The following is a 25,155-nucleotide window of genomic DNA, read 5'->3' as shown; positions in this document are numbered from 1 at the left end:
CATTGCCACGTTTGGATTTCTTGGAATTTGGTTTCTTTTGGGGAGTTTATTTGTGGATGTGTGCAAATGTATGTGCATTCATGTGTGCTTGCATGGAGATCTGAGGTTGGCTGGTAGGGTGGACCTCTGCGCATAATCACATGTATGTGCCAGCATTGCCACGTTTGGATTTCTTGGAATGTGGATTCTTTGGGGTGAGTTTATCTCTGGATTTGTGCAAATGTATGTGCATTCATGTGTGCCTGTGTGGAGATCTGAGGTTGGCTGGTAGGGTGGACCTCTGCGCATAATCACATGTGTGTGCAAACATTTCCATGTCTGGATATCTTGGAATTTGGTTGATTAGTAGGAGTTTATCTGTGGATGTGTGCAAATGTATGTGCATTCATGTGTGCTTGCATGGAGATCTGAGGTTGGCTGGTAGGGTGGACCTCTGCGCATATTCACATGTGTGTGCAAGCATTGCCACGGCTGGGTTTCTTAGAATTTGGTTTCTGTTGGGGAGTTTATCTCTGAATGTGTGCAAATGTATGTGCATTGATGTGTGCCTGCGTGGAGATCTGAGGTTGGCTGGTAGGGTGGACCTCTGCGCATAATCACATGTGTGTGCAAACATTTCCATGTCTGGATATCTTGGAATTTGGTTGATTTGTAGGAGTTTATCTGTGGATGTGTGCAAATGTATGTGCATTCATGTGTGCCTGCATGGAGATCTGAGGTTGGCTGGTAGGGTCGACCTCTGCTCATATTCACATGTGTGTGCAAGCATTGCCACGGCTGGATTTCTTGGAATTTGGTTTCTGTTAGGGAGTTTATCTGTGGATGTGTGCAAATGTATGTGCATTCATGTGTGCCTGCATGGAGATCTGAGGTTGGCTGGTAGGGTGGACCTCTGCGCATAATCACATGTGTGTGCAATCAGAGCCACGTCTGGATTTCTTGGAATGTGGATTCTTTGGGGTGAGTTTATTTCTGGATGTGTGCAAATGTATGTGAATTCATGTGTGCCTGCATGGAGATCTGAGGTTGGCTGGTAGGGTGGACCTCTGCGCATAATCACATGTGTGTGCAATCAGAGCCACGTTTGGATTTCTTGGATTGTGGATTCTTTGGGGTGAGTTTATCTCTGGATTTGTGCAAATGTATGTGCATTCATGTGTGCCTGCGTGGAGATCTGAGGTTGGCTGGTAGGGTGGACCTCTGCGCATAATCACATGTGTGTGCAAACATTTCCATGTCTGGATATCTTGGAATTTGGTTGATTTGTAGGAGTTTATCTGTGGATGTGTGCAAATGTATGTGAATTCATGTGTGCTTGCATGGAGATCTGAGGTTGGCTGGTAGGGTGGACCTCTGCGCATATTCACATGTGTGTGCAAGAATTGCCACGGCTGGATTTCTTGGAATTTGTTTTCTGTTGGGGAGTTTATCTCTGGATGTGTGCAAATGTATGTGCATTCATGTGTGCCTGCATGAAGATCTGAGGTTGGCTGGTAGGGTGGACCTCTGCGCATAATCACATGTGTGTGCAATCAGAGCCACGTCTGGATTTATTGGAATGTGGATTCTTTGGGGTGAGTTTATCTCTGGATGTGTGCAAATGTATGTGAATTCATGTGTGCCTGCATGGAGATCTGAGGTTGGCTGGTAGGGTGGACCTCTGCGCATAATCACATGTATGTGCCAGCATTGCCACGTTTGGATTCCTTGGAATGTTGATTCTTTGGGGTGAGTTTATCTCTGGATTTGTGCAAATGTATGTGCATTCATGTGTGCCTGCTATGAGATCTGAGGTTGGCTGGTAGGGTGGACCTCTGCGCATAATCACATGTGTGTGCAAACATTTCCATGTCTGGATATCTTGGAATTTGGTTGATTTGTAGGAGTTTATCTGTGGATGTGTGCAAATGTATGTGCATTCATGTGTGCTTGCATGGAGATCTGAGGTTGGCTGGTAGGTTCGACATCTGCGCATATTCACATGTGTGTGCAAGCATTTCCATGGCTGGGTTTCTTAGAATTTGTTTTCTGTTGGGGAGTTTATCTCTGAATGTGTGCAAATGTATGTGCATTCATGTGTGCCTGCGTGGAGATCTGAGGTTGGCTGGTAGGGTGGACCTCTGCGCATAATCACATGTGTGTGCAAACATTTCCATGTCTGGATATCTTGGAATTTGGTTGATTTGTAGGAGTTTATCTCTGGATGTGTGCAAATGTATGTGCATTCATGTGTGCTTGCATGGAGATCTGAGGTTGGCTGGTAGGGTGGACCTCTGCGCATAATCACATGTGTGTGCAAGTATTGCCACGGCTGGATTTCTTGGAATTTGTTTTCTGTTGGGGAGTTTATCTGTGGATGTGTGCAAATGTATGTGCATTCATGTGTGCCTGCATGGAGATCTGAGGTTGGCTGGTAGGGTGGACCTCTGCGCATAATCACATGTGTGTGCAATCAGAGCCACGTCTGGATTTCTTGGAATGTGGATTCTTTTGGGTGAGTTTATCTCTGGATGTGTGCAAATGTATGTGAATTCATGTGTGCCTGCGTGGAGATCTGAGGTTGGCTGGTAGGGTGGACCTCTGCGCATAATCACATGTGTGTGCAAACATTTCCATGTCTGGATATCTTGGAATTTGGTTGATTTGTAGGAGTTTATCTGTGGATGTGTGCAAATGTATGTGCATTCATGTGTGCTTGCATGGAGATCTGAGGTTGGCTGGAAGGGTGGACCTCTGCGCATATTCACATGTGTGTGCAAGCATTGCCACGGCTGGATTTCTTGGAATTTGTTTTCTGTTGGGAAGTTTATCTCTGGATGTGTGCAAATGTATGTGCATTCATATGTGCCTGCATGGAGATCTGAGGTTGGCTGGTAGGGTGGACCTCTGCGCATGATCACATGTGTGTGCAATCAGAGCCACGTCTGGATTTATTGGAATGTGGATTCTTTGGGGTGAGTTTATCTCTGGATGTGTGCAAATGTATGTGCATTCATGTGTGCCTGCGTGGAGATCTGAGGTTGGCTGGTAGGGTGGACCTCTGCGCACAATCACATGTGTGTGCAAACATTTCCATGTCTGGATATCTTGGAATTTGGTTGATTAGTAGGAGTTTATCTGTGGATGTGTGCAAATGTATGTGCATTCATGTGTGCTTGCATGGAGATCTGAGGTTGGCTGGTAGGGTGGACCTCTGCGCATAATCACATGTGTGTGCAAACATTTCCATGTCTGGATATCTTGGAATTTGGTTGATTTGTAGGAGTTTATCTGTGGATGTGTGCAAATGTATGTGCATTCATGTGTGCTTGCATGGAGATCTGAGGTTGGCTGGTAGGGTCGACCTGTGCGCATATTCACATGTGTGTGCAAGCATTGCCACGGCTGGATTTCTTGGAATTTGGTTTCTGTTGGGGAGTTTATCTGTGGATGTGTGCAAATGTATGTGCATTCATGTGTGCCTGCATGGAGATCTGAGGTTGGCTGGTAGGGTGGACCTCTGCGCATAATCACATGTGTGTGCAATCAGAGCCACGTCTGGATTTCTTGGAATGTGGATTCTTTGGGGTGAGTTTATCTCTGGATGTGTGCAAATGTATGTGAATTCATGTGTGCCTGCATGGAGATCTGAGGTTGGCTGGTAGGGTGGACCTCTGCGCATAATCACATGTGTGTGCAATCAGAGCCACGTCTGGATTTCTTGGAATGTGGATTCTTTGGGGTGAGTTTATCTCTGGATGTGTGCAAATGTATGTGAATTCATGTGTGCCTGCATGGAGATCTGAGGTTGGCTGGTAGGGTGGACCTCTGCGCATAATCACATGTATGTGCCAGCATTGCCACGTTTGGATTTCTTGGAATGTTGATTCTTTGGGGTGAGTTTATCTCTGGATGTGTGCAAATGTATGTGCATTCATGTGTGCTTGCATGGAGATCTGAGGTTGGCTGGTAGGGTGGACCTCTGCGCATAATCACATGTATGTGCCAGCATTGCCACATTTGGATTTCTTGGAATGTGGATTCTTTGGGGTGAGTTTATCTGTGGATTTGTGCAAATGTATGTGCATTCATGTGTGCCTGCGTGGAGATCTGAGGTTGGCTGGTAGGGTGGACCTCTGCGCATAATCACATGTGTGTGCAAACATTTCCATGTCTGGATATCTTGGAATTTGGTTGATTTGTAGGAGTTTATCTGTGGATGTGTGTAAATGTATGTGCATTCATGTGTGCTTGCATGGAGATCTGAGGTTGGCTGGTAGGGTGGACCTCTGCGCATATTCACATGTGTGTGCAATCAGAGCCACGTCTGGATTGCTTGGAATGTGGATTCTTTGGGGTGAGTTTATCTCTGGATGTGTGCAAATGTATGTGAATTCATGTGTGCCTGCATGGAGATCTGAGGTTGGCTGGTAGGGTGGACCTCTGCGCATAATCACATGTATGTGCCAGCATTGCCACGTTTGGATTTCTTGGAATTTGGTTTCTGTTGGGGAGTTTATTTGTGGATGTGTGCAAATGTATGTGCATTCATGTGTGCCTGCATGGAGATCTGAGGTTGGCTGGTAGGGTGGACCTCTGCGCATAATCACATGTGTGTGCAAACATTTCCATGTCTGGATATCTTGGAATTTGGTTGATTAGTAGGAGTTTATCTGTGGATGTGTGCAAATGTATGTGCATTCATGTGTGCTTGCATGGAGATCTGAGGTTGGCTGGTAGGGTGGACCTCTGCGCATATTCACATGTGTGTGCAAGCATTGCCACGGCTGGGTTTCTTAGAATTTGGTTTCTGTTGGGGAGTTTATCTCTGAATGTGTGCAAATGTATGTGCATTCATGTGTGCCTGCGTGGAGATCTGAGGTTGGCTGGTAGGGTGGACCTCTGCGCATAATCACATGTGTGTGCAAACATTTCCATGTCTGGATATCTTGGAATTTGGTTGATTTGTAGGAGTTTATCTGTGGATGTGTGCAAATGTATGTGCATTCATGTGTGCCTGCATGGAGATCTGAGGTTGGCTGGTAGGGTCGACCTCTGCGCATATTCACATGTGTGTGCAAGCATTGCCACGGCTGGATTTCTTGGAATTTGGTTTCTGTTGGGGAGTTTATCTGTGGATGTGTGCAAATGTATGTGCATTCATGTGTGCCTGCATGGAGATCTGAGGTTGGCTGGTAGGGTGGACCTCTGCGCATAATCACATGTGTGTGCAATCAGAACCACGTCTGGATTTCTTGGAATTTGGTTGATTTGTAGGAGTTTATCTGTGGATGTGTTTAAATGTATGTGCATTCACGTGTGCTTGCATGGAGATCTGAGGTTGGCTGGTAGGGTGGACCTCTGCGCATATTCACATGTGTGTGCAATCAGAGCCACGTCTGGATTGCTTGGAATGTGGATTCTTTGGGGTGAGTTTATCTCTGGATGTGTTTAAATGTATGTGAATTCATGTGTGCCTGCATGGAGATCTGAGGTTGGCTGGTAGGGTGGACCTCTGCGCATAATCACATGTATGTGCCAGCATTGCCACGTTTGGATTTCTTGGAATTTGGTTTCTTTTGGGGAGTTTATTTGTGGATGTGTGCAAATGTATGTGCATTCATGTGTGCTTGCATGGAGATCTGAGGTTGGCTGGTAGGGTGGACCTCTGCGCATAATCACATGTATGTGCCAGCATTGCCACGTTTGGATTTCTTGGAATGTGGATTCTTTGGGGTGAGTTTATCTCTGGATTTGTGCAAATGTATGTGCATTCATGTGTGCCTGTGTGGAGATCTGAGGTTGGCTGGTAGGGTGGACCTCTGCGCATAATCACATGTGTGTGCAAACATTTCCATGTCTGGATATCTTGGAATTTGGTTGATTAGTAGGAGTTTATCTGTGGATGTGTGCAAATGTATGTGCATTCATGTGTGCTTGCATGGAGATCTGAGGTTGGCTGGTAGGGTGGACCTCTGCGCATATTCACATGTGTGTGCAAGCATTGCCACGGCTGGGTTTCTTAGAATTTGGTTTCTGTTGGGGAGTTTATCTCTGAATGTGTGCAAATGTATGTGCATTGATGTGTGCCTGCGTGGAGATCTGAGGTTGGCTGGTAGGGTGGACCTCTGCGCATAATCACATGTGTGTGCAAACATTTCCATGTCTGGATATCTTGGAATTTGGTTGATTTGTAGGAGTTTATCTGTGGATGTGTGCAAATGTATGTGCATTCATGTGTGCCTGCATGGAGATCTGAGGTTGGCTGGTAGGGTCGACCTCTGCTCATATTCACATGTGTGTGCAAGCATTGCCACGGCTGGATTTCTTGGAATTTGGTTTCTGTTGGGGAGTTTATCTGTGGATGTGTGCAAATGTATGTGCATTCATGTGTGCCTGCATGGAGATCTGAGGTTGGCTGGTAGGGTGGACCTCTGCGCATAATCACATGTGTGTGCAATCAGATCCACGTCTGGATTTCTTGGAATGTGGATTCTTTGGGGTGAGTTTATCTCTGGATGTGTGCAAATGTATGTGAATTCATGTGTGCCTGCATGGAGATCTGAGGTTGGCTGGTAGGGTGGACCTCTGCGCATAATCACATGTGTGTGCAATCAGAGCCACGTTTGGATTTCTTGGATTGTGGATTCTTTGGGGTGAGTTTATCTCTGGATTTGTGCAAATGTATGTGCATTCATGTGTGCCTGCGTGGAGATCTGAGGTTGGCTGGTAGGGTGGACCTCTGCGCATAATCACATGTGTGTGCAAACATTTCCATGTCTGGATATCTTGGAATTTGGTTGATTTGTAGGAGTTTATCTGTGGATGTGTGCAAATGTATGTGAATTCATGTGTGCTTGCATGGAGATCTGAGGTTGGCTGGTAGGGTGGACCTCTGCGCATATTCACATGTGTGTGCAAGCATTGCCACGGCTGGATTTCTTGGAATTTGTTTTCTGTTGGGGAGTTTATCTCTGGATGTGTGCAAATGTATGTGCATTCATGTGTGCCTGCATGGAGATCTGAGGTTGGCTGGTAGGGTGGACCTCTGCGCATAATCACATGTGTGTGCAATCAGAGCCACGTCTGGATTTATTGGAATGTGGATTCTTTGGGGTGCGTTTATCTCTGGATGTGTGCAAATGTATGTGAATTCATGTGTGCCTGCATGGAGATCTAAGGTTGGCTGGTAGGGTGGACCTCTGCGCATAATCACATGTATGTGCCAGCATTGCCACGTTTGGATTCCTTGGAATGTTGATTCTTTGGGGTGAGTTTATCTCTGGATGTGTGCAAATGTATGTGCATTCATGTGTGCTTGCATGGAGATCTGAGGTTGGCTGGTAGGGTGGACCTCTGCGCATAATCACATGTATGTGCCAGCATTGCCACGTTTGGATTTCTTGGAATGTGGATTCTTTGGGGTGAGTTTATCTCTGGATTTGTGCAAATGTATGTGCATTCATGTGTGCCTGCGTGGAGATCTGAGGTTGGCTGGTAGGGTGGACCTCTGCGCATAATCACATGTGTGTGCAAACATTTCCATGTCTGGATATCTTGGAATTTGGTTGATTTGTAGGAGTTTATCTGTGGATGTGTGCAAATGTATGTGCATTCATGTGTGCTTGCATGGAGATCTGAGGTTGGCTGGTAGGTTCGACATCTGCGCATATTCACATGTGTGTGCAAGCATTTCCACGGCTGGGTTTCTTAGAATTTGGTTTCTGTTGGGGAGTTTATCTCTGAATGTGTGCAAATGTATGTGCATTCATGTGTGCCTGCGTGGAGATCTGAGGTTGGCTGGTAGGGTGGACCTCTGCGCATAATCACATGTGTGTGCAAACATTTCCATGTCTGGATATCTTGGAATTTGGTTGATTTGTAGGAGTTTATCTGTGGATGTGTGCAAATGTATGTGCATTCATGTGTGCCTGCATGGAGATCTGAGGTTGGCTGGTAGGGTCGACCTCTGTTCATATTCACATGTGTGTGCAAGCATTGCCACGGCTGGATTTCTTGGAATTTGGTTTCTGTTGGGGAGTTTATCTGTGGATGTGTGCAAATGTATGTGCATTCATGTGTGCCTGCATGGAGATCTGAGGTTGGCTGGTAGGGTGGACCTCTGCGCATAATCACATGTGTGTGCAATCAGAGCCACGTCTGGATTTCTTGGAATGTGGATTCTGTTGGGGTGAGTTTATCTCTGGATGTGTGCAAATGTATGTGAATTCATGTGTGCCTGCATGGAGATCTGAGGTTGGCTGGTAGGGTGGACCTCTGCGCATAATCACATGTGTGTGCAATCAGAGCCACGTTTGGATTTCTTGGATTGTGGATTCTTTGGGGTGAGTTTATCTCTGGATTTGTGCAAATGTATGTGCATTCATGTGTGCCTGCGTGGAGATCTGAGGTTGGCTGGTAGGGTGGACCTCTGCGCATAATCACATGTGTGTGCAAACATTTCCATGTCTGGATATCTTGGAATTTGGTTGATTTGTAGGAGTTTATCTGTGGATGTGTGCAAATGTATGTGCATTCATGTGTGCTTGCATGGAGATCTGAGGTTGGCTGGTAGGGTGGACCTCTGCGCATAATCACATGTGTGTGCAATCAGAGCCACGTCTGGATTTCTTGGAATGTGGATTCTTTGGGGTGAGTTTATCTCTGGATGTGTGCAAATGTATGTGAATTCATGTGTGCCTGCATGGAGATCTGAGGTTGGCTGGTAGGGTGGACCTCTGCGCATAATCACATGTGTGTGCAATCAGAGCCACGTTTGGATTTCTTGGATTGTGGATTCTTTGGGGTGAGTTTATCTCTGGATTTGTGCAAATGCATGTGCATTCATGTGTGCCTGCGTGGAGATCTGAGGTTGGCTGGTAGGGTGGACCTCTGCGCATAATCACATGTGTGTGCAAACATTTCCATGTCTGGATATCTTGGAATTTGGTTGATTTGTAGGAGTTTATCTGTGGATGTGTGCAAATGTATGTGAATTCATGTGTGCTTGCATGGAGATCTGAGGTTGGCTGGTAGGGTGGACCTCTGCGCATATTCACATGTGTGTGCAAGCATTGCCACGGCTGGATTTCTTGGAATTTGTTTTCTGTTGGGGAGTTTATCTCTGGATGTGTGCAAATGTATGTGCATTCATGTGTGCCTGCATGAAGATCTGAGGTTGGCTGGTAGGGTGGACCTCTGCGCATAATCACATGTGTGTGCAATCAGAGCCACGTCTGGATTTATTGGAATGTGGATTCTTTGGGGTGAGTTTATCTCTGGATGTGTGCAAATGTATGTGAATTCATGTGTGCCTGCATGGAGATCTGAGGTTGGCTGGTAGGGTGGACCTCTGCGCATAATCACATGTATGTGCCAGCATTGCCACGTTTGGATTCCTTGGAATGTTGATTCTTTGGGGTGAGTTTATCTCTGGATGTGTGCAAATGTATGTGCATTCATGTGTGCTTGCATGGAGATCTGAGGTTGGCTGGTAGGGTGGACCTCTGCGCATAATCACATGTATGTGCCAGCATTGCCACGTTTGGATTTCTTGGAATGTGGATTCTTTGGGGTGAGTTTATCTGTGGATTTGTGCAAATGTATGTGCATTCATGTGTGCCTGCTATGAGATCTGAGGTTGGCTGGTAGGGTGGACCTCTGCGCATAATCACATGTGTGTGCAAACATTTCCATGTCTGGATATCTTGGAATTTGGTTGATTTGTAGGAGTTTATCTGTGGATGTGTGCAAATGTATGTGCATTCATGTGTGCTTGCATGGAGATCTGAGGTTGGCTGGTAGGTTCGACATCTGCGCATATTCACATGTGTGTGCAAACATTTCCATGTCTGGATATCTTGGAATTTGGTTGATTTGTAGGAGTTTATCTCTGGATGTGTGCAAATGTATGTGCATTCATGTGTGCTTGCATGGAGATCTGAGGTTGGCTGGTAGGGTGGACCTCTGCGCATAATCACATGTGTGTGCAAGCATTGCCACGGCTGGATTTCTTGGAATTTGTTTTCTGTTGGGGAGTTTATCTCTGGATGTGTGCAAATGTATGTGCATTCATGTGTGCCTGCATGGAGATCTGAGGTTGGCTGGTAGGGTGGACCTCTGCGCATAATCACATGTGTGTGCAATCAGAGCCACGTCTGGATTTCTTGGAATGTGGATTCTTTGGGGTGAGTTTATCTCTGGATGTGTGCAAATGTATGTGAATTCATGTGTGCCTGCGTGGAGATCTGAGGTTGGCTGGTAGGGTGGACCTCTGCGCATAATCACATGTGTGTGCAAACATTTCCATGTCTGGATATCTTGGAATTTGGTTGATTTGTAGGAGTTTATCTGTGGATGTGTGCAAATGTATTTGCATTCATGTGTGCTTGCATGGAGATCTGAGGTTGGCTGGAAGGGTGGACCTCTGCGCATATTCACATGTGTATGCAAGCATTGCCACGGCTGGATTTCTTGGAATTTGTTTTCTGTTGGGAAGTTTATCTCTGGATGTGTGCAAATGTATGTGCATTCATATGTGCCTGCATGGAGATCTGAGGTTGGCTGGTAGGGTGGACCTCTGCGCATGATCACATGTGTGTGCAATCAGAGCCACGTCTGGATTTATTGGAATGTGGATTCTTTGGGGTGAGTTTATCTCTGGATGTGTGCAAATGTATGTGCATTCATGTGTGCCTGCGTGGAGATCTGAGGTTGGCTGGTAGGGTGGACCTCTGCGCACAATCACATGTGTGTGCAAACATTTCCATGTCTGGATATCTTGGAATTTGGTTGATTAGTAGGAGTTTATCTGTGGATGTGTGCAAATGTATGTGCATTCATGTGTGCTTGCATGGAGATCTGAGGTTGGCTGGTAGGGTGGACCTCTGCGCATAATCACATGTGTGTGCAAACATTTCCATGTCTGGATATCTTGGAATTTGGTTGATTTGTAGGAGTTTATCTGTGGATGTGTGCAAATGTATGTGCATTCATGTGTGCTTGCATGGAGATCTGAGGTTGGCTGGTAGGGTCGACCTCTGCGCATATTCACATGTGTGTGCAAGCATTGCCACGGCTGGATTTCTTGGAATTTGGTTTCTGTTGGGGAGTTTATCTGTGGATGTGTGCAAATGTATGTGCATTCATGTGTGCCTGCATGGAGATCTGAGGTTGGCTGGTAGGGTGGACCTCTGCGCATAATCACATGTGTGTGCAATCAGAGCCACGTCTGGATTTCTTGGAATGTGGATTCTTTGGGGTGAGTTTATCTCTGGATGTGTGCAAATGTATGTGAATTCATGTGTGCCTGCATGGAGATCTGAGGTTGGCTGGTAGGGTGGACCTCTGCGCATAATCACATGTGTGTGCAATCAGAGCCACGTCTGGATTTCTTGGAATGTGGATTCTTTGGGGTGAGTTTATCTCTGGATGTGTGCAAATGTATGTGAATTCATGTGTGCCTGCATGGAGATCTGAGGTTGGCTGGTAGGGTGGACCTCTGCGCATAATCACATGTATGTGCCAGCATTGCCACGTTTGGATTTCTTGGAATGTTGATTCTTTGGGGTGAGTTTATCTCTGGATGTGTGCAAATGTATGTGCATTCATGTGTGCTTGCATGGAGATCTGAGGTTGGCTGGTAGGGTGGACCTCTGCGCATAATCACATGTATGTGCCAGCATTGCCACATTTGGATTTCTTGGAATGTGGATTCTTTGGGGTGAGTTTATCTGTGGATTTGTGCAAATGTATGTGCATTCATGTGTGCCTGCGTGGAGATCTGAGGTTGGCTGGTAGGGTGGACCTCTGCGCATAATCACATGTGTGTGCAAACATTTCCATGTCTGGATATCTTGGAATTTGGTTGATTTGTAGGAGTTTATCTGTGGATGTGTGTAAATGTATGTGCATTCATGTGTGCTTACATGGAGATCTGAGGTTGGCTGGTAGGGTGGACCTCTGCGCATATTCACATGTGTGTGCAATCAGAGCCACGTCTGGATTGCTTGGAATGTGGATTCTTTGGGGTGAGTTTATCTCTGGATGTGTGCAAATGTATGTGAATTCATGTGTGCCTGCATGGAGATCTGAGGTTGGCTGGTAGGGTGGACCTCTGCGCATAATCACATGTATGTGCCAGCATTGCCACGTTTGGATTTCTTGGAATTTGGTTTCTGTTGGGGAGTTTATTTGTGGATGTGTGCAAATGTATGTGCATTCATGTGTGCCTGCATGGAGATCTGAGGTTGGCTGGTAGGGTGGACCTCTGCGCATAATCACATGTGTGTGCAAACATTTCCATGTCTGGATATCTTGGAATTTGGTTGATTAGTAGGAGTTTATCTGTGGATGTGTGCAAATGTATGTGCATTCATGTGTGCTTGCATGGAGATCTGAGGTTGGCTGGTAGGGTGGACCTCTGCGCATATTCACATGTGTGTGCAAGCATTGCCACGGCTGGGTTTCTTAGAATTTGGTTTCTGTTGGGGAGTTTATCTCTGAATGTGTGCAAATGTATGTGCATTCATGTGTGCCTGCGTGGAGATCTGAGGTTGGCTGGTAGGGTGGACCTCTGCGCATAATCACATGTGTGTGCAAACATTTCCATGTCTGGATATCTTGGAATTTGGTTGATTTGTAGGAGTTTATCTGTGGATGTGTGCAAATGTATGTGCATTCATGTGTGCTTGCATGGAGATCTGAGGTTGGCTGGTAGGGTCGACCTCTGCGCATATTCACATGTGTGTGCAAGCATTGCCACGGCTGGATTTCTTGGAATTTGGTTTCTGTTGGGGAGTTTATCTGTGGATGTGTGCAAATGTATGTGCATTCATGTGTGCCTGCATGGAGATCTGAGGTTGGCTGGTAGGGTGGACCTCTGCGCATAATCACATGTGTGTGCAATCAGAGCCACGTCTGGATTTCTTGGAATTTGGTTGATTTGTAGGAGTTTATCTGTGGATGTGTTTAAATGTATGTGAATTCACGTGTGCTTGCATGGAGATCTGAGGTTGGCTGGTAGGGTGGACCTCTGCGCATATTCACATGTGTGTGCAATCAGAGCCACGTCTGGATTGCTTGGAATGTGGATTCTTTGGGGTGAGTTTATCTCTGGATGTGTTCAAATGTATGTGAATTCATGTGTGCCTGCATGGAGATCTGAGGTTGGCTGGTAGGGTGGACCTCTGCGCATAATCACATGTATGTGCCAGCATTGCCACGTTTGGATTTCTTGGAATTTGGTTTCTTTTGGGGAGTTTGTTTGTGGATGTGTGCAAATGTATGTGCATTCATGTGTGCTTGCATGGAGATCTGAGGTTGGCTGGTAGGGTGGACCTCTGCGCATAATCACATGTATGTGCCAGCATTGCCACGTTTGGATTTCTTGGAATGTGGATTCTTTGGGGTGAGTTTATCTCTGGATTTGTGCAAATGTATGTGCATTCATGTGTGCCTGTGTGGAGATCTGAGGTTGGCTGGTAGGGTGGACCTCTGCGCATAATCACATGTGTGTGCAAACATTTCCATGTCTGGATATCTTGGAATTTGGTTGATTAGTAGGAGTTTATCTGTGGATGTGTGCAAATGTATGTGCATTCATGTGTGCTTGCATGGAGATCTGAGGTTGGCTGGTAGGGTGGACCTCTGCGCATATTCACATGTGTGTGCAAGCATTGCCACGGCTGGGTTTCTTAGAATTTGGTTTCTGTTGGGGAGTTTATCTCTGAATGTGTGCAAATGTATGTGCATTCATGTGTGCCTGCGTGGAGATCTGAGGTTGGCTGGTAGGGTGGACCTCTGCGCATAATCACATGTGTGTGCAAACATTTCCATGTCTGGATATCTTGGAATTTGGTTGATTTGTAGGAGTTTATCTGTGGATGTGTGCAAATGTATGTGCATTCATGTGTGCTTGCATGGAGATCTGAGGTTGGCTGGTAGGGTCGACCTCTGCGCATATTCACATGTGTGTGCAAGCATTGCCACGGCTGGATTTCTTGGAATTTGGTTTCTGTTGGGGAGTTTATCTGTGGATGTGTGCAAATGTATGTGCATTCATGTGTGCCTGCATGGAGATCTGAGGTTGGCTGGTAGGGTGGACCTCTGCGCATAATCACATGTGTGTGCAATCAGAGCCACGTCTGGATTTCTTGGAATTTGGTTGATTTGTAGGAGTTTATCTGTGGATGTGTTTAAATGTATGTGCATTCACGTGTGCTTGCATGGAGATCTGAGGTTGGCTGGTAGGGTGGACCTCTGCGCATATTCACATGTGTGTGCAATCAGAGCCACGTCTGGATTGCTTGGAATGTGGATTCTTTGGGGTGAGTTTATCTCTGGATGTGTTCAAATGTATGTGAATTCATGTGTGCCTGCATGGAGATCTGAGGTTGGCTGGTAGGGTGGACCTCTGCGCATAATCACATGTATGTGCCAGCATTGCCACGTTTGGATTTCTTGGAATTTGGTTTCTTTTGGGGAGTTTGTTTGTGGATGTGTGCAAATGTATGTGCATTCATGTGTGCTTGCATGGAGATCTGAGGTTGGCTGGTAGGGTGGACCTCTGCGCATAATCACATGTATGTGCCAGCATTGCCACGTTTGGATTTCTTGGAATGTGGATTCTTTGGGGTGAGTTTATCTCTGGATTTGTGCAAATGTATGTGCATTCATGTGTGCCTGTGTGGAGATCTGAGGTTGGCTGGTAGGGTGGACCTCTGCGCATAATCACATGTGTGTGCAAACATTTCCATGTCTGGATATCTTGGAATTTGGTTGATTAGTAGGAGTTTATCTGTGGATGTGTGCAAATGTATGTGCATTCATGTGTGCTTGCATGGAGATCTGAGGTTGGCTGGTAGGGTGGACCTCTGCGCATATTCACATGTGTGTGCAAGCATTGCCACGGCTGGGTTTCTTAGAATTTGGTTTCTGTTGGGGAGTTTATCTCTGAATGTGTGCAAATGTATGTGCATTGATGTGTGCCTGCGTGGAGATCTGAGGTTGGCTGGTAGGGTGGACCTCTGCGCATAATCACATGTGTGTGTAAACATTTCCATGTCTGGATATCTTGGAATTTGGTTGATTTGTAGGAGTTTATCTGTGGATGTGTGCAAATGTATGTGCATTCATGTGTGCCTGCATGGAGATCTGAGGTTGGCTGGTAGGGTCGACCTCTGCTCATATTCACATGTGTGTGCAAGCATTGCCACGGCTGGATTTCTTGGAATTTGGTTTCTGTTAGGGAGTTTATCTGTGGATGTGTGCAAATGTATGTGCATTCATGTGTGCCTGCATGGAGATCTGAGGTTGGCTGGTAGGGTGGACCTCTGCGCATAATCACATGTGTGTGCAATCAGAGCCACGTCTGGATTTCTTGGAATGTGGATTCTTTGGGGTGAGTTTATTTCTGGATGTGTGCAAATGTATGTGAATTCATGTGTGCCTGCATGGAGATCTGAGGTTGGCTGGTAGGGTGGACCTCTGCGCATAATCACATGTGTGTGCAATCAGAGCCACGTTTGGATTTCTTGGATTGTGGATTCTTTGGGGTGAGTTTATCTCTGGATTTGTGCAAATGTATGTGCATTCATGTGTGCCTGCGTGGAGATCTGAGGTTGGCTGGTAGGGTGGACCTCTGCGCATAATCACATGTGTGTGCAAACATTTCCATGTCTGGATATCTTGGAATTTGGTTGATTTGTAGGAGTTTATCTGTGGATGTGTGCAAATGTATGTGAATTCATGTGTGCTTGCATGGAGATCTGAGGTTGGCTGGTAGGGTGGACCTCTGCGCATATTCACATGTGTGTGCAAGAATTGCCACGGCTGGATTTCTTGGAATTTGTTTTCTGTTCGGGAGTTTATCTCTGGATGTGTGCAAATGTATGTGCATTCATGTGTGCCTGCATGAAGATCTGAGGTTGGCTGGTAGGGTGGACCTCTGCGCATAATCACATGTGTGTGCAATCAGAGCCACGTCTGGATTTCTTGGAATGTGGATTCTTTGGGGTGAGTTTATTTCTGGATGTGTGCAAATGTATGTGAATTCATGTGTGCCTGCATGGAGATCTGAGGTTGGCTGGTAGGGTGGACCTCTGCGCATAATCACATGTGTGTGCAATCAGAGCCACGTTTGGATTTCTTGGATTGTGGATTCTTTGGGGTGAGTTTATCTCTGGATTTGTGCAAATGTATGTGCATTCATGTGTGCCTGCGTGGAGATCTGAGGTTGGCTGGTAGGGTGGACCTCTGCGCATAATCACATGTGTGTGCAAACATTTCCATGTCTGGATATCTTGGAATTTGGTTGATTTGTAGGAGTTTATCTGTGGATGTGTGCAAATGTATGTGAATTCATGTGTGCTTGCATGGAGATCTGAGGTTGGCTGGTAGGGTGGACCTCTGCGCATATTCACATGTGTGTGCAAGAATTGCCACGGCTGGATTTCTTGGAATTTGTTTTCTGTTGGGGAGTTTATCTCTGGATGTGTGCAAATGTATGTGCATTCATGTGTGCCTGCATGAAGATCTGAGGTTGGCTGGTAGGGTGGACCTCTGCGCATAATCACATGTGTGTGCAATCAGAGCCACGTCTGGATTTATTGGAATGTGGATTCTTTGGGGTGAGTTTATCTCTGGATGTGTGCAAATGTATGTGAATTCATGTGTGCCTGCATGGAGATCTGAGGTTGGCTGGTAGGGTGGACCTCTGCGCATAATCACATGTATGTGCCAGCATTGCCACGTTTGGATTCCTTGGAATGTTGATTCTTTGGGGTGAGTTTATCTCTGGATGTGTGCAAATGTATGTGCATTCATGTGTGCTTGCATGGAGATCTGAGGTTGGCTGGTAGGGTGGACCTCTGCGCATAATCACATGTATGTGCCAGCATTGCCACGTTTGGATTTCTTGGAATGTGGATTCTTTGGGGTGAGTTTATCTCTGGATTTGTGCAAATGTATGTGCATTCATGTGTGCCTGCTATGAGATCTGAGGTTGGCTGGTAGGTTCGACATCTGCGCATATTCACATGTGTGTGCAAGCATTTCCACGGCTGGGTTTCTTAGAATTTGGTTTCTGTTGGGGAGTTTATCTCTGAATGTGTGCAAATGTATGTGCATTCATGTGTGCCTGCGTGGAGATCTGAGGTTGGCTGGTAGGGTGGACCTCTGCGCATAATCACATGTGTGTGCAAACATTTCCATGTCTGGATATCTTGGAATTTGGTTGATTTGTAGGAGTTTATCTCTGGATGTGTGCAAATGTATGTGCATTCATGTGTGCTTGCATGGAGATCTGAGGTTGGCTGGTAGGGTGGACCTCTGCGCATAATCACATGTGTGTGCAAGTATTGCCACGGCTGGATTTCTTGGAATTTGTTTTCTGTTGGGGAGTTTATCTGTGGATGTGTGCAAATGTATGTGCATTCATGTGTGCCTGCATGGAGATCTGAGGTTGGCTGGTAGGGTGGACCTCTGCGCATAATCACATGTGTGTGCAATCAGAGCCACGTCTGGATTTCTTGGAATGTGGATTCTTTGGGGTGAGTTTATCTCTGGATGTGTGCAAATGTATGTGCATTCATGTGTGCTTGCATGGAGATCTGAGGTTGGCTGGAAGGGTGGACCTCTGCGCATATTCACATGTGTGTGCAAGCATTGCCACGGCTGGATTTCTTGGAATTTGTTTTCTGTTGGGAAGTTTATCTCTGGATGTGTGCAAATGTATGTGCATTCATATGTGCCTGCATGGAGATCTGAGGTTGGCTGGTAGGGTGGACCTCTGCGCATGATCACATGTGTGTGCAATCAGAGCCACGTCTGGATTTATTGGAATGTGGATTCTTTGGGGTGAGTTTATCTCTGGATGTGTGCAAATGTATGTGCATTCATGTGTGCCTGCGTGGAGATCTGAGGTTGGCTGGTAGGGTGGACCTCTGCGCACAATCACATGTGTGTGCAAACATTTCCATGTCTGGATATCTTGGAATTTGGTTGATTTGTAGGAGTTTATCTGTGGATGTGTGCAAATGTATGTGCATTCATGTGTGCTTGCATGGAGATCTGAGGTTGGCTGGTAGGGTGGACCTCTGCGCATAATCACATGTGTGTGCAAACATTTCCATGTCTGGATATCTTGGAATTTGGTTGATTTGTAGGAATTTATCTGTGGATGTGTGCAAATGTATGTGCATTCATGTGTGCTTGCATGGAGATCTGAGGTTGGCTGGTAGGGTCGACCTGTGCGCATATTCACATGTGTGTGCAAGCATTGCCACGGCTGGATTTCTTGGAATTTGGTTTCTGTTGGGGAGTTTATCTGTGGATGTGTGCAAATGTATGTGCATTCATGTGTGCCTGCATGGAGATCTGAGGTTGGCTGGTAGGGTGGACCTCTGCGCATAATCACATGTGTGTGCAATCAGAGCCACGTCTGGATTTCTTGGAATGTGGATTCTTTGGGGTGAGTTTATCTCTGGATGTGTGCAAATGTATGTGAATTCATGTGTGCCTGCATGGAGATCTGAGGTTGGCTGGTAGGGTGGACCTCTGCGCATAATCACATGTGTGTGCAATCAGAGCCACGTCTGGATTTCTTGGAATGTGGATTCTTTGGGGTGAGTTTATCTCTGGATGTGTGCAAATGTATGTGAATTCATGTGTGCCTGCATGGAGATCTGAGGTTGGCTGGTAGGGTGGACCTCTGCGCATAATCACATGTATGTGCCAGCATTGCCACGTTTGGATTTCTTGGAATGTTGATTCTTTGGGGTGAGTTTATCTCTGGATGTGTGCAAATGTATGTGCATTCATGTGTGCTTGCATGGAGATCTGAGGTTGGCTGGTAGGGTGGACCTCTGCGCATAATCACATGTATGTGCCAGCATTGCCACATTTGGATTTCTTGGAATGTGGATTTTTGGGGTGAGTTTATCTGTGGATTTGTGCAAATGTATGTGCATTCATGTGTGCCTGCGTGGAGATCTGAGGTTGGCTGGTAGGGTGGACCTCTGCGCATAATCACATGTGTGTGCAAACATTTCCATGTCTGGATATCTTGGAATTTGGTTGATTTGTAGGAGTTTATCTGTGGATGTGTGTAAATGTATGTGCATTCATGTGTGCTTGCATGGAGATCTGAGGTTGGCTGGTAGGGTGGACCTCTGCGCATATTCACATGTGTGTGCAATCAGAGCCACGTCTGGATTGCTTGGAATGTGGATTCTTTGGGGTGAGTTTATCTCTGGATGTGTGCAAATGTATGTGAATTCATGTGTGCCTGCATGGAGATCTGAGGTTGGCTGGTAGGGTGGACCTCTGCGCATAATCACATGTATGTGCCAGCATTGCCACGTTTGGATTTCTTGGAATTTGGTTTCTGTTTGGGAGTTTATTTGTGGATGTGTGCAAATGTATGTGCATTCATGTGTGCCTGCATGGAGATCTGAGGTTGGCTGGTAGGGTGGACCTCTGCGCATAATCACATGTGTGTGCAAACATTTCCATGTCTGGATATCTTGGAATTTGGTTGATTAGTAGGAGTTTATCTGTGGATGTGTGCAAATGTATGTGCATTCATGTGTGCTTGCATGGAGATCTGAGGTTGGCTGGTAGGGTGGACCTCTGCGCATATTCACATGTGTGTGCAAGCATTGCCACGGCTGGGTTTCTTAGAATTTGGTTTCTGTTGGGGAGTTTATCTCTGAATGTGTGCAAATGTATGTGCATTCATGTGTGCCTGCGTGGAGATCTGAGGTTGGCTGGTAGGGTGGACCTCTGCGCATAATCACATGTGTGTGCAAACATTTCCATGTCTGGATATCTTGGAATTTGGTTGATTTGTAGGAGTTTATCTGTGGATGTGTGCAAATATATGTGCATTCATGTGTGCTTGCATGGAGATCTGAGGTTGGCTGGTAGGGTCGACCTCTGCGCATATTCACATGTGTGTGCAAGCATTGCCACGGCTGGATTTCTTGGAATTTGGTTTCTGTTGGGGAGTTTATCTGTGGATGTGTGCAAATGTATGTGCATTCATGTGTGCCTGCATGGAGATCTGAGGTTGGCTGGTAGGGTGGACCTCTGCGCATAATCACATGTGTGTGCAATCAGAACCACGTCTGGATTTCTTGGAATTTGGTTGATTTGTAGGAGTTTATCTGTGGATGTGTTTAAATGTATGTGCATTCACGTGTGCTTGCATGGAGATCTGAGGTTGGCTGGTAGGGTGGACCTCTGCGCATATTCACATGTGTGTGCAATCAGAGCCACGTCTGGATTGCTTGGAATGTGGATTCTTTGGGGTGAGTTTATCTCTGGATGTGTTCAAATGTATGTGAATTCATGTGTGCCTGCATGGAGATCTGAGGTTGGCTGGTAGGGTGGACCTCTGCGCATAATCACATGTATGTGCCAGCATTGCCACGTTTGGATTTCTTGGAATTTGGTTTCTTTTGGGGAGTTTATTTGTGGATGTGTGCAAATGTATGTGCATTCATGTGTGCTTGCATGGAGATCTGAGGTTGGCTGGTAGGGTTGACCTCTGCGCATAATCACATGTATGTGCCAGCATTGCCACGTTTGGATTTCTTGGAATGTGGATTCTTTGGGGTGAGTTTATCTCTGGATTTGTGCAAATGTATGTGCATTCATGTGTGCCTGTGTGGAGATCTGAGGTTGGCTGGTAGGGTGGACCTCTGCGCATAATCACATGTGTGTGCAAACATTTCCATGTCTGGATATCTTGGAATTTGGTTGATTAGTAGGAGTTTATCTGTGGATGTGTGCAAATGTATGTGCATTCATGTGTGCTTGCATGGAGATCTGAGGTTGGCTGGTAGGGTGGACCTCTGCGCATATTCACATGTGTGTGCAAGCATTGCCACGGCTGGGTTTCTTAGAATTTGGTTTCTGTTGGGGAGTTTATCTCTGAATGTGTGCAAATGTATGTGCATTGATGTGTGCCTGCGTGGAGATCTGAGGTTGGCTGGTAGGGTGGACCTCTGCGCATAATCACATGTGTGTGCAAACATTTCCATGTCTGGATATCTTGGAATTTGGTTGATTTGTAGGAGTTTATCTGTGGATGTGTGCAAATGTATGTGCATTCATGTGTGCCTGCATGGAGATCTGAGGTTGGCTGGTAGGGTCGACCTCTGCTCATATTCACATGTGTGTGCAAGCATTGCCACGGCTGGATTTCTTGGAATTTGGTTTCTGTTGGGGAGTTTATCTGTGGATGTGTGCAAATGTATGTGCATTCATGTGTGCCTGCATGGAGATCTGAGGTTGGCTGGTAGGGTGGACCTCTGCGCATAATCACATGTGTGTGCAATCAGAGCCACGTCTGGATTTCTTGGAATGTGGATTCTTTGGGGTGAGTTTATCTCTGGATGTGTGCAAATGTATGTGAATTCATGTGTGCCTGCATGGAGATCTGAGGTTGGCTGGTAGGGTGGACCTCTGCGCATAATCACATGTGTGTGCAATCAGAGCCACGTTTGGATTTCTTGGATTGTGGATTCTTTGGGGTGAGTTTATCTCTGGATTTGTGCAAATGTATGTGCATTCATGTGTGCCTGCGTGGAGATCTGAGGTTGGCTGGTAGGGTGGACCTCTGCGCATAATCACATGTGTGTGCAAACATTTCCATGTCTGGATATCTTGGAATTTGGTTGATTTGTAGGAGTTTATCTGTGGATGTGTGCAAATGTATGTGAATTCATGTGTGCTTGCATGGAGATCTGAGGTTGGCTGGTAGGGTGGACCTCTGCGCATATTCACATGTGTGTGCAAGCATTGCCACGGCTGGATTTCTTGGAATTTGTTTTCTGTTGGGGAGTTTATCTCTGGATGTGTGCAAATGTATGTGCATTCATGTGTGCCTGCATGGAGATCTGAGGTTGGCTGGTAGGGTGGACCTCTGCGCATAATCACATGTGTGTGCAATCAGAGCCACGTCTGGATTTATTGGAATGTGGATTCTTTGGGGTGCGTTTATCTCTGGATGTGTGCAAATGTATGTGAATTCATGTGTGCCTGTATGGAGATCTGAGGTTGGCTGGTAGGGTGGACCTCTGCGCATAATCACATGTATGTGCCAGCATTGCCACGTTTGGATTCCTTGGAATGTTGATTCTTTGGGGTGAGTTTATCTCTGGATGTGTGCAAATGTATGTGCATTCATGTGTGCTTGCATGGAGATCTGAGGTTGGCTGGTAGGGTGGACCTCTGCGCATAATCACATGTATGTGCCAGCATTGCCACGTTTGGATTTCTTGGAATGTGGATTCTTTGGGGTGAGTTTATTTCTGGATTTGTGCAAATGTATGTGCATTCATGTGTGCCTGCGTTGAGATCTGAGGTTGGCTGGTAGGGTGGACCTCTGCGCATAATCACATGTGTGTGCAAACATTTCCATGTCTGGATATCTTGGAATTTGGTTGATTTGTAGGAGTTTATCTGTGGATGTGTGCAAATGTATGTGCATTCATGTGTGCTTGCATGGAGATCTGAGGTTGGCTGGTAGGTTCGACATCTGCGCATATTCACATGTGTGTGCAAGCATTTCCACGGCTGGGTTTCTTAGAATTTGGTTTCTGTTGGGGAGTTTATCTCTGAATGTGTGCAAATGTATGTGCATTCATGTGTGCCTGCGTGGAGATCTGAGGTTGGCTGGTAGGGTGGACCTCTGCGCATAATCACATGTGTGTGCAAACATTTCCATGTCTGGATATCTTGGAATTTGGTTGATTTGTAGGAGTTTATCTGTGGATGTGTGCAAATGTATGTGCATTCATGTGTGCCTGCATGGAGATCTGAGGTTGGCTGGTAGGGTCGACTTCTGCTCATATTCACATGTGTGTGCAAGCATTGCCACGGCTGGATTTCTTGGAATTTGGTTTCTGTTGGGGAGTTTATCTCTGGATGTGTGCAAATGTATGTGCATTCATGTGTGCCTGCATGAAGATCTGAGGTTGGCTGGTAGGGTGGACCTCTGCGCATAATCACATGTGTGTGCAAACATTTCCATGTCTGGATATCTTGGAATTTGGTTGATTTGTAGGAGTTTATCTCTGGATGTGTGCAAATGTATGTGCATTCATGTGTGCTTGCATGGAGATCTGAGGTTGGCTGGTAGGGTGGACCTCTGCGCATAATCACATGTGTGTGCAAGTATTGCCACGGCTGGATTTCTTGGAATTTGTTTTCTGTTGGGGAGTTTATCTGTGGATGTGTGCAAATGTATGTGCATTCATGTGTGCCTGCATGGAGATCTGAGGTTGGCTGGTAGGGTGGACCTCTGCGCATAATCACATGTGTGTGCAATCAGAGCCACGTCTGGATTTCTTGGAATGTGGATTCTTTGGGGTGAGTTTATCTCTGGATGTGTGCAAATGTATGTGAATTCATGTGTGCCTGCGTGGAGATCTGAGGTTGGCTGGTAGGGTGGACCTCTGCGCATAATCACATGTGTGTGCAAACATTTCCATGTCTGGATATCTTGGAATTTGGTTGATTTGTAGGAGTTTATCTGTGGATGTGTGCAAATGTATGTGCATTCATGTGTGCTTGCATGGAGATCTGAGGTTGGCTGGAAGGGTGGACCTCTGCGCATATTCACATGTGTGTGCAAGCATTGCCACGGCTGGATTTCTTGGAATTTGTTTTCTGTTGGGAAGTTTATCTCTGGATGTGTGCAAATGTATGTGCATTCATATGTGCCTGCATGGAGATCTGAGGTTGGCTGGTAGGGTGGACCTCTGCGCATGATCACATGTGTGTGCAATCAGAGCCACGTCTGGATTTATTGGAATGTGGATTCTTTGGGGTGAGTTTATCTCTGGATGTGTGCAAATGTATGTGCATTCATGTGTGCCTGCGTGGAGATCTGAGGTTGGCTGGTAGGGTGGACCTCTGCGCACAATCACATGTGTGTGCAAACATTTCCATGTCTGGATATCTTGGAATTTGGTTGATTAGTAGGAGTTTATCTGTGGATGTGTGCAAATGTATGTGCATTCATGTGTGCTTGCATGGAGATCTGAGGTTGGCTGGTAGGGTGGACCTCTGCGCATAATCACATGTGTGTGCAAACATTTCCATGTCTGGATATCTTGGAATTTGGTTGATTTGTAGGAGTTTATCTGTGGATGTGTGCAAATGTATGTGCATTCATGTGTGCTTGCATGGAGATCTGAGGTTGGCTGGTAGGGTCGACCTGTGCGCATATTCACATGTGTGTGCAAGCATTGCCACGGCTGGATTTCTTGGAATTTGGTTTCTGTTGGGGAGTTTATCTGTGGATGTGTGCAAATGTATGTGCATTCATGTGTGCCTGCATGGAGATCTGAGGTTGGCTGGTAGGGTGGACCTCTGCGCATAATCACATGTGTGTGCAATCAGAGCCACGTCTGGATTTCTTGGAATGTGGATTCTTTGGGGTGAGTTTATCTCTGGATGTGTGCAAATGTATGTGAATTCATGTGTGCCTGCATGGAGATCTGAGGTTGGCTGGTAGGGTGGACCTCTGCGCATAATCACATGTGTGTGCAATCAGAGCCACGTCTGGATTTCTTGGAATGTGGATTCTTTGGGGTGAGTTTATCTCTGGATGTGTGCAAATGTATGTGAATTCATGTGTGCCTGCATGGAGATCTGAGGTTGGCTGGTAGGGTGGACCTCTGCGCATAATCACATGTATGTGCCAGCATTGCCACGTTTGGATTTCTTGGAATGTTGATTCTTTGGGGTGAGTTTATCTCTGGATGTGTGCAAATGTATGTGCATTCATGTGTGCTTGCATGGAGATCTGAGGTTGGCTGGTAGGGTGGACCTCTGCGCATAATCACATGTATGTGCCAGCATTGCCACATTTGGATTTCTTGGAATGTGGATTCTTTGGGGTGAGTTTATCTGTGGATTTGTGCAAATGTATGTGCATTCATGTGTGCCTGCGTGGAGATCTGAGGTTGGCTGGTAGGGTGGACCTCTGCGCATAATCACATGTGTGTGCAAACATTTCCATGTCTGGATATCTTGGAATTTGGTTGATTTGTAGGAGTTTATCTGTGGATGTGTGTAAATGTATGTGCATTCATGTGTGCTTGCATGGAGATCTGAGGTTGGCTGGTAGGGTGGACCTCTGCGCATATTCACATGTGTGTGCAA

The sequence above is a fragment of the Perissodus microlepis genome, chromosome 8, assembly GCF_051167445.1.
Source record: "Perissodus microlepis isolate ML-2025 ecotype Zambia chromosome 8, ASM5116744v1, whole genome shotgun sequence".
Lineage (NCBI taxonomy): Eukaryota > Metazoa > Chordata > Actinopteri > Cichliformes > Cichlidae > Perissodus > Perissodus microlepis.
This window is presented reverse-complemented; position numbering follows the sequence as displayed.